Genomic DNA, 10320 nt, shown 5'->3' on the forward strand with positions numbered 1-10320 from the left:
TTAGTGGGATATGGTTAATAGACACGTTAGATAAAAAAAGTACATTGAGCAAAATGCTGAGTTGTTCTGAAATAAGTGTTGTCCATCATGACAATCACCTAGTAGTGATAGCAGCACTGAAGAGAAAAGAGTGGGCTTTTTTCCAAATGAGGTGATATTTACTGGAGACAAAGATTCTCTATCTAGCAAAACTGATATGGTCTTGTCTTACAATTGCATTTGCAAACGCTTTGACATATCCAGATACAGCCATAGGAATGACCTGTGGGACCTAAAGGAATGATCTTACCTGACTACTGAACTTGAGAGTGAGTTTTGGCAGGGAAAGTAATTGCAACTGTCTAGTTCTGTTTGTCTTCCAGCTGCTTTGTCCAGATAATATTTTATTAACACATCTTGGTGCATATACAATTTCCTATGATGTCTTTAAAGCCAGGGGTTTGGGTGAGATATTTTTAACCCAAAATTTGAAACATTTGAAAACACAATTTATGTGACAAAATATGCTATTTTTAACTGAAAACAAGACCTAATTCCAGATGACAGGTTATGAGAATTATGCACAAGGAATCAACAATGCCAGAAAAAGCTGTTATGGCCTGAAGCAGGTTTAGGAAACTATTACTCCAGGCTTATGAGGTCAAGGAGGTGTCAGTATACTGACCTCTTTGGTTGCAGAGAGAAAGGCTGGCACAAGGTCATAACCTGCTTATCAAGGCTTTTTTCCTTTTCTTGTGGAAAAAATGTTTTCAGCCAGAGCCAGGGTGCAAAGCACAGCTGCCTTTGGGTGCCACAGCAGCTCATCACCTACAAGGGGGGTTGGGGAGTGGGAGGGATGGAGGGTAGAGAGAGAAAGCACATTTTGATTTGTTGCCAGCCTTGAAAAAAATTGTGGTCTTCCCTCTGTCATTAAAAAGCTGCAACTGTAGGTCATGGATCTATGGTGCAAACAGAGCAAACAGGGCAAATTATTTTATCTCACAGTGCAATTCTGCAATTAATATTCATGCTACTGTTGTGTCCCGAGAGCCCCTGCTGCACAAGAAGCACTGTGCATACACATGCACATACAAGCACAAGATGGCAATCGCTGCTGCAAGATGCATGCGTTTGAGGTAAGGCAAGATATGTATTGCCAAGCAGAAATTCTGCAAGAAATAATGATGACTGCTGCTGAGCATGATCAGGAGAGATCTGAAAACTAGAGAGATAATTTTGAGCTTCTTTACAATTCTGGGAGGAAAGCATAGATGCTTTCTTCATTGTTGTTTTTGAGGGGAGAACAATTAAGCAGTAAAAAGATGTGCATGAGTGTGTTTCAGCAATAATCTGTCACTGCAGCCACAATTTTTACACATTAACTAAAATAAAATGCCTATAGCTACTCTTCTACTCACTGCTGTAAATATACCCATAGCTCCCTTTGCTTAACTCTTTGGAAAGGCAGGCCAATTCCCTTTATGTACTGAAGTTTTGAACATTACGAGCAATACCTCTAAAGCCAGAGAGGCAGAATTTACAATTCACAAAACTGGAAGTGGTTGCAGCAAGTTTGGTGGGTTGGGTTTTTTTTTTGGGGGGGAGGACTTGGTTTACTTTTAGCAGTTGGTTTTTTTTTAATTCCTGGATACGTGGGGTTTCTTGGCAAACAGTGTAAGAAAAAAGGTTTTGTTTCACACTCCAAATGCCTCAGCCTGGCCCCTTTTCATTTTGCTGATTCAGCCCAAGCCAGGCCAGGTGAAAGCCCTGCGGACACGGCCTCAGCAGCAGCACAGGTGACTGATGAACAGACACCTCCCTCCCTGTGTTTCCAAAATGAAAGCGTACCACCAACATACGTTTCTTACAAACATTAAGCTCTGAGCTTCATGAAAGAGCACAAAAAAAGGAGGAAAACCATAAGTAACGTTCTTTCAGAGCAAAATGGATGAAAACAAAGAAAAAGAAAAGCTAAAAGCATTTGCATGATGAGCTCTGGGAGAGCAGGAATGAATCAAAAATTTGATGAAAACTTTAAGAAACTATCCTCCCCCCCATAAAAGAAACACAGCAGAGGTGACATGCTGTGAACTGCAAAATAAATTTACTGTGTTCAGTGCTATGCACCATGGGCGAGAGGAAAAAAGTACCAAAAGAAGAAACCCCTTTTCCTATCTTCCTACCTTCTGTGCCTTAAGCCTGCCAGGGAATTATTATTGTCTTCTCTGTTAGTGCACACGAAAGTAGCTGTACTGAATCCTCCTGCTTATTAGAAAGTACCCAATGACCAAAATCAATATAAATACTTCTGGAGCTAAGCATGCTTTGCATAAGGTGCATTCAGGTGATTGTCTCCACTTCAAGACAAAGCTCAAAGACATAAAAGAAGTGGTTTTCCAAGGCTGTGTATACTGCCATGAACTTTTCATCTGAATCTCGAAGTGTTAGAGAGGCTCATTCAGCTTTTCTGTGGTATATACTACCCCATGGGTGTTAGTGTAGTTTTATCCTGGGGCAGGATCTACAGGCAATCAAATACATTACAGACATATGACACAAAACAGACAAAAAAAATGATCTGTTAATTTTACCTTGGTGACAGGTTATCTACTGGTGCAAATTCATTCACTGTGAACACTTACCAATCCAAGCTGGCAAATGGGCTCATTAGTGCTCATCTGAAACAGTGTTAAAGGTTAGCTCTTTTTTTTTTATTTTAAAATTGATAAAATAGATTTCTTGGCAAAATGGCCATCTGTCGTGCATTTTATCCAATGCAGCAAAACATCAGACGGTAACTTTAGTTTTAAATATATGAATTTTCTTTTCTAATAACATTCTTGGCTTTTAAAAAGTACCATTTAAAAGATTCAAAGTACAAGTGTGAAATATTCCTTAGTAATGTTAAAACACAACAGACACTCTACAGTACTGTGCAAGCCCACTCTGAGTGCCCTGTTGGATTAGGGACACAGACCTGGCCAGGGATGGATCACTGATATGTTCTACTCACTTTAAGGGTAAATGTCTCTTTGCAGCCAGATCTCGAGTCTTCCAAAAAGTGAATGTCAAATCACTTGCTGCTTTCATCTGGGATCTTAGCAGTTACTCATTATTTTTAAAAGATACTTGCTAGTGGTCAGTAAAAGGTTAGTAATAGCACCAGTTAGTTTTCTTAGTGCACCTTCTCATGCATGATTTCTGGAATTCCTTACTTCCACACAGACTAAGTACCTGCAAGTATTTACTTGCAAAAGCTTCTTAGTTTCCAATTATTCATACTATTCTTTTTTTTTCTTCTTCTTCTTGGAAACAGGAGAGTTCAATAGCTGACTCATTTCTGAATCATCATTAATTTCAGCCCACTAGTCTTTTTTTAAACCTCATTTTAATACACGGGATTTAAAGTTGTTTGTTGTTTTCATTGAGTTCAGGAATGCATGGAGTTGGTTGAAAAGAAGTATTATGCAGGTTAAGAAATGCTTTTGCCATCCAGGTCTCATTACTGCCCTCACTCCAGCCCTGTTTGACAAATTCTCCAGGGCTATAAGAAATTCAACAGCTAGTTCTTAAGATCACCCAAATGTTAGCAGGTCTAGAAGACCTGCCATTGGGCAAGTTTTCATTATGCCTATATTGATGATGCTACTTAAGAAGGGATGCACTTTGTTAGCTTGAAGTCAGTTTTAACTTGCAATAAATGCCAATATTGGCTTTCATTGAAAAGCAACAGTAGACAATGCGTGGAACAAGTAGATTCCAGTTGTTCCTGAAAAGCTTCAAGAGGACTGAAGGTTTGAACAAATGTAAAACTGCTGAACAAAACTGCCTTAGAAGCAGGTGCTTATGGATGGATGGATGGATAGACAAACATTCAAAACCAGAATAAAAATGTGTCAAAAGTGTCACATATACTACTTGAATTATTATATCTCCTAAAACAGATGAATTGTTAAAAACAGTTATCATAATACAGTGCAGTGAGTAAATACGGGAAGTCTTTGCCAGACAACAGCTCTTAAACGTTATTTTGAAAGTTAAGTTAAGAGGGAAAAGAAAAAAGGCATGGGAATACAGAGAACAGGATTGATTACACTAACGAGACTAAATTGTCTGGTCCAATTTCTGGCATTAAGAAAGAAAATCAGCAAATAATCCAGCCCAATTGATCCAAAAAGGCAATCTCTGGGCAGTGGCTGCATACAAGGCTGGGATTGTTTGTGCTGATGCAGGAGTGAATCCCTGCGCTGTGCAGGGAGTTACTCTTCTACTTGCAATCATCTCTTTCCAAGTTGCTACAACTTACCTTCTACAGTGAGAGCTCAATAGGATTAGCTCTTTGTTCCTTTCTGGTTCTTCAGTTTTTCTCTCAGACAGTGTCTTCTGGGATCTACAGAAACAAATGGAAATCATGGTATTTCCACTACAGTATCCATTAGTATCTTCAGAACTTATATCAGTTTCCATCAACACTACGTAGTCAGAGGAGAATGGAGGAAAGCTGAGCTGGAAATAACTATCATATCACACATAGACATTTGAAGTGTCTGACATGACAAGGAGCATTTTATCTTACAAAATTCCTCTAGAGGTTTTCTCACCCTCACACATGAACTCAAAGTAACCATTTTCTGACATACCAAAGTTGAGCAGACTGTCTTGGCATTTGGGATATCTGCATTCACTTTCTTGCTCTGCGACAGTCATTTCATTCAGAAATGGTCAAGAAATGCAAGCTTGGGAATCATAGATAAAATAACATTTTCCAAAACACTTATAAATGAAATTTTCAAGCCAAACTACTAGGTCAAAATTTTGTCTTTCAGATTACTTTATAATGGCATCCCAATGGATGCAAGCTCCAAAAAGCTTAACTCATGTTCACTAATGAAACAAGACCATGCAAGTGCTTTGAAAGCTTCCATTTGTATGACTTGGATCACAGAAAAAATACCAGAAAGGAAGTGCTTCAGGAGGTATTTCCTGTTCTAAGACACAGCCCCAAAATCTAGAACATTAGGTTCTTCATTAACAGTTATTCAGTTGGTCCCTCTTTCTGGATGAGCTTTCCATGTCTGGAAAAGACACTGTAGCTTATAAGCGTTTTGAAAACACAATTCTATCTGAAGTCCCCACCCTTTCATTTCTTGACCTAAGAGTAATTTTTGGTTGGAGACAGCGAACGGCTCTGCCACTGGAAGCGTAGCTTTAATTCATTTAGCTTTGAATGACAGTAGTTTTGAAGACATCTTTACCTTCCAGCTTTCAGCACAGGGTTTGGGCTTTCAGTCCAAAAACTTCCCCAAAAACTGTAGTGGGTTTGTAGAGCCCATGAAAAATGTCTTCTTCACCACACTAAGAGGTGGCAGCTGGATTCAGCAGGTTAAGTTCACTCAACTGTGGTCATACCTTTGACTGCACTGTAAATATTTTTTTTCATATATTGCTGGTTTATAACTTTATGATCTAGCCATTATACTGAACAAAAGAAGGTCATGTATTTGCAGGCTAAAACCAATCAGGGATTCGTAAGCATCCATCATCTTCAGAGGGCTGAACCTGTTTGTATGCTGGCTCTGAAATAACACTTTAAAAAATCCTAAGAATTCTAAGTTCGAATGTTTTTGAGACATCCTGATTATTTTTTTTTAAGAAATGCATTATTCAACAAGCTTAGTATTAGATTTTTGGAGAATACTGAATAGTAATGCTTTTAAACTCAAAATTGTTATCTAAATTACCCAAAAAAGGAACACTCTCTCTCTGAACTCATTATCATCTTTTGAATATGCAGATCAATACTTTTAAGCATTGATAGAAAACTTCTTCAGAGTCTCCTAAAGCCATATTCAATCAATTCTTCACTTAAAATTGCATTCATGTGCTGACGTGTTTCTCTTTGCAAACCAGGTATACCAATGAGCCATTCTCCAACTGATGTAATATTATAATTGGCCATGATAATCTTGTATGATTCATACCTTCTGCCAGCTGTGAAGAGTAAAGCTCTATATGGAAATCTATCTGTCTGTTATGTTTAAGAGATTATTTTCCCACCCGTGCATCTGTGGCTTTAAAAAAAGTCTGAAGCAATCAATACATAAAACCCGGCAGGACCATTTAGATATTTCAGGTCACATCATCATTATTATTACTACAACCTGTTATTAATACCAGAGTCATATTTCAGGTTTCCTTGGTCTTGTCAGGTTAAGTCAGGACTTGAGCACAGGCTCTGTGATTATATACATTGATAACATATATTGACCCTTGCTGTAGCCTAAGGAGACACCAAGTGTGTCTGGCTTTCTGGGGGAGGAAAGTCCAGCAGAGACGGAGCCAGCTCACCCAGAAACTATGCTCTAAAAGGCCATGCAGATACAAGCAACTCAAGCTGTGATTCACAGCTGTGACAGGGAGGCTGCTGTGCTGGTAGGAGCAGCCCATGGGATGCAGGGAAGAGGGCCAGCATGTCTGGGCAGAGCTGTGGTCTTCCACTGTTCATTATGAATCAGCACTCCATGTCAGTCCACCTCACAGCTGGACACCAGGCTTACATCCCTGAGTAAGTGAGCCAGGCTAGCAACCCGCTTTTGTTATCAGGGAGACACATCCTGAGTGAGTAGGGCCACCAGCAGCTGCAGGGGACAAGCCACGGCTCTCTCCCACAGGGCATATGGACCCTCTGTAGCGAAACTCAACAGCCACGGCTGAAGGTATCTTGAGCCACATTAAAGAAGGATGGTTTTGGAGGATGCCTTCTGACCTCATCTGAAACTGCATAAATACCTCTCGTGTGAAAAATGCCATCTAAGCTATGGGAGTGGCAGCACTCAGCAGATGTATAAGCAATCAGTCTGAGATCTAGAATAACAGTAATTTTAAAGGTATGTTCCATCAATCACATAATAAAATAAATATATATTCAAATATTTTCTTGCTGCAGATAACAGCAAGAGCACTAGTTTGTTTATGCAGCAATATGTCCTATTGAGAAGCATGAAACTCTTGTGATCGTTTCTTACCTGGTGATTTTAGAGAAGAAAATGCTGCATTTTTATATAAATGCATTATAGTGTAACACAGCTGAGGTCATGAATTATTTCAGTTTGACAGTCACAGACTCAGAATGTCTCTGGCTTAAGATGCAGATCTGTTTTAACAATTTTAGAAATACTCAGATTTTTCCCCTCCAACATGTAAATCTTATTCTGACCAGATCTTGAGGATTCCATGTTAATACTTTGTCTCCACCTGTATTTCTCTTATAACAATTTCTGTACAGCCTCTCCTTTAAGTTTATTCCACTGATCTACTGAAATTGGCTGGCCTGATGCTTCCTGGTGGTCTTGATCACTCAGGACTTATTACTTAGGTTTTTGCTAAATGAGATCACATTCTAGCATCTTTAGAAGACCTAATTAAAACAAACAAACAAACCAGTACCTAGGTCCCATTGGAAATCAGTCCCAGGGTTTCTGCTTCCAGTCCCACATCACAACCGCCAGGCTATTTACCAGAGACACCCAAAAAGCAGTTTGTGTCCAATGGGTGGGCCAGGCAGGAGCTGTCCCAGCATGGGACATTGGTGGGTGGCTGTGTAGGAAGCTCTTGCTTAACCATCAGCTTCAACTTCTCAGGCTTTCCAGTCTTTCTGGCCGGCTCCTTATCTCCACCTACACTGGTGGAAGACAACACCCTGCCTCAAGTGGCTCTTCCCATAGAGGAGGGACAAGTCCAGGAACTGAAGCATGACCATAAATGCAGTGACACCATGGTCAGTCTCAGAAGAGACCAAATTTACTGCACATGCAACACTTAGCCTGTCCAAACCCACATGATAATTCCACTGTGGTGAACTTGGTCATGCCATGGGTGCCATGTTTGGTTTTGTTTGATGCTTAAAAGAGTCCTGACTGCACAAGGGAGATACTGTCCCCCAGCTTTCTTAACCCGGACTGTAACACAGGGTTTTCAGACCTACACCATGGGCTGCCATCTCCTGCAGGGCATTGCTGTGGCATTAGGCAGGGCTGAAGCTCAAATGTCCACCCAGTTCATGATGTAGATCTGGCCAAAGAGATGGACAAACACCTTAGGACACATCACATGCATGCATGTTTCCCATGGCCACTCTCCCCTTTTTGCATCCATAGCTATACACAAACAAATAATTTACATTCTCTAAAAAGCAGTCTCTGCCCTCACAGACTGCTTTCATATTAGCACAGGGGGGACTCATAAAGGAAGCAGCTTGGCCTCAAAATTCAGGTGCACCTGTAGCAATATTTTTTTTTATTTTTAATTCTTGGCCAACTTGTGATTTAGTTATGTTCTTGTAGCTCAGAATAGAAATATGAATTAATTAGAAAGTAAGATATATAAGTAATGCTGGAAAAAATAACGTGTGATTCAGATGTGTATTGACAGTCTCAGCTAGAAAGAACTTTGACCATATTCCAAACTAGAGATAGGCAAAATGACAATATAATCCACAGTGAAAAATTGGTAGACCAAACCTAATGTTAACTTTCTACTATATTGTTAACATATTTGAAACTCTTGGAATTTATTTGACAGCCTGAATTATTTTCTGTTTATTCTGCAACAGCTAGTACTCCATTCCCAATTTATTTTTGTGCCAGGATAGACAAGACTTGTTGATAATGGGGACACAAAACCCGTAGGAGGGCTTGGTCATATAGGGACATGGTCCTAATGCATACAGAAAACTGTGGGTTTAGGGCTGCTGGTTTTTTTTTTCTCTCTGATAAACAACTAGAAAACATAAAAACAGGTAGTCATAGGTCACTATGTCTGCTCGATTATATATCTAAAAGTAAACAAATGTCAAATAATTGCATTGTCTTCTGGGATAAGGCTCTGTCTTCCATAGTTATTCTGACAGAAGGACTTTGATAATGCCATTAAAGGGCTTTTTGATAGCCTCAAACAAGACTTGTGTAAACATGAGGCTCATGCCCTTAAACCTCCCACAGTCATAAAAATTCACTGGTTTGGTTATTTCTTCATTGTTTTCAGTGGAATTATGATGGTTTATGACCCACCAAGTAGTCTGTAATGATCTCTAAACTACTTGCTTTGTTGTCTTTATTCAAAAGCATGCCTGACTTGGTGTAGTTGTAAATTTGCCTCCAAAATAGCTTTCCTGGACAATTTCTCTTACTACCTGAGAATACAATAAGTTTCTCTTCCTTCTTGGAGGATCTTCCCAGTGATATAGCACAGAGATATCAGAGCTAGCTCTGAGCATGCTGTCACAGTTACCACACAGGACAAAGATACCAGTGTTGATCCTAGAAAAAGTAATGTGGCTTTACAATCGAACCAGAGTCCCAGGGGCCTCTCTGCCTCTCTGGTGAAACCTTGCCTTTGGAGAAGGAGGAATTGAAAGGGAGAAAGTCCTTATTTCTTCTCTACTGTGAGAGGCCAGGGAACAAAAGGCTTTTGGAAAATGCCACTCAGTTGACCAACTATTTCATCTTTTGTATATTCTGTGCTAGCTGCATGTTGAAGAACAAATTATTCCCTTGAAAAAACTTCTATTTCTACTGCTTCTTGCAGACAAGAATCAACGTGTGTTGAAAATGTAGGCAAAAAATATAGCCTTGGAGTGGGGACTGTACTAAGACAGAGGCTCATTTAATACCACCTGTGGCAGCACTTACACTATCTATTTGGAACGGCTATGAAGAATGATGTTAAGTCTTATTTGTTTGGAAAAAGCTCGCTTTACCAAGTTGCATCTGTGGTAAATATCTGGACATGAATCATCAGATCTGACCAGAATCTCATTTCTAGTCTGACATCAATTATCGACGCACTTTTGATAAAACACTACCTTCCGGGAAAATCAAGCAATAGGTGCAAAAGATGTTCTCATCAAAAAAACCTGCAATATGAAAAATAATGTACAGAAATAAATAGACAAACAACAGAAGTAAAAGGGAAATGATGTTACTATGAGTCACCTGACTGAGTCTATATGTCTAGCACAGATCAGGAGTGTTTCTAGAATTGACAATATATTTATTCAATGTTAAAACACTGTTTGCAGGAGAAAAACACACCATGTTTTTCTCTGAGTAAAATTTGTGGGGTTTCTGGAACTTGGATATTTATTTAAGTCTTTTCAGGCCTAGATGCAGCATGGATATCATCTGTACTAAAGAAGCTTTTATTCCTGTTTCCTTATAACATACACTGCTTCCCCATAACTGCTGGCAGTTTATAACCAGAACTGTGATTGTGAAAGACGTCTAAACTGGTCTAAGCTAGTCATTGCTTTTAAGCAACAAAATGCAAACAACTCCATCCCCA

General features: G+C 39.4%; 1 long non-coding RNA gene across 1 annotated transcript; it reads right to left on the reverse strand.

The window, feature by feature from the left end:
• Positions 1–43: 43 nt before the first annotated feature.
• Positions 44–6846, reverse strand: LOC114012869 (uncharacterized). Its single transcript, XR_003555593.2, has 3 exons — positions 5235–6846; positions 4286–4369; positions 44–807 (listed from the first exon to the last, which is right to left on the reverse strand). It is a non-coding gene; the product is annotated as an uncharacterized LOC114012869 (long non-coding RNA).
• Between the last annotated feature and the right edge of the window lie 3474 nt (positions 6847–10320).

The sequence above is a fragment of the Falco peregrinus genome, chromosome 6 (assembly GCF_023634155.1).
Source record: "Falco peregrinus isolate bFalPer1 chromosome 6, bFalPer1.pri, whole genome shotgun sequence".
NCBI lineage: Eukaryota > Metazoa > Chordata > Aves > Falconiformes > Falconidae > Falco > Falco peregrinus.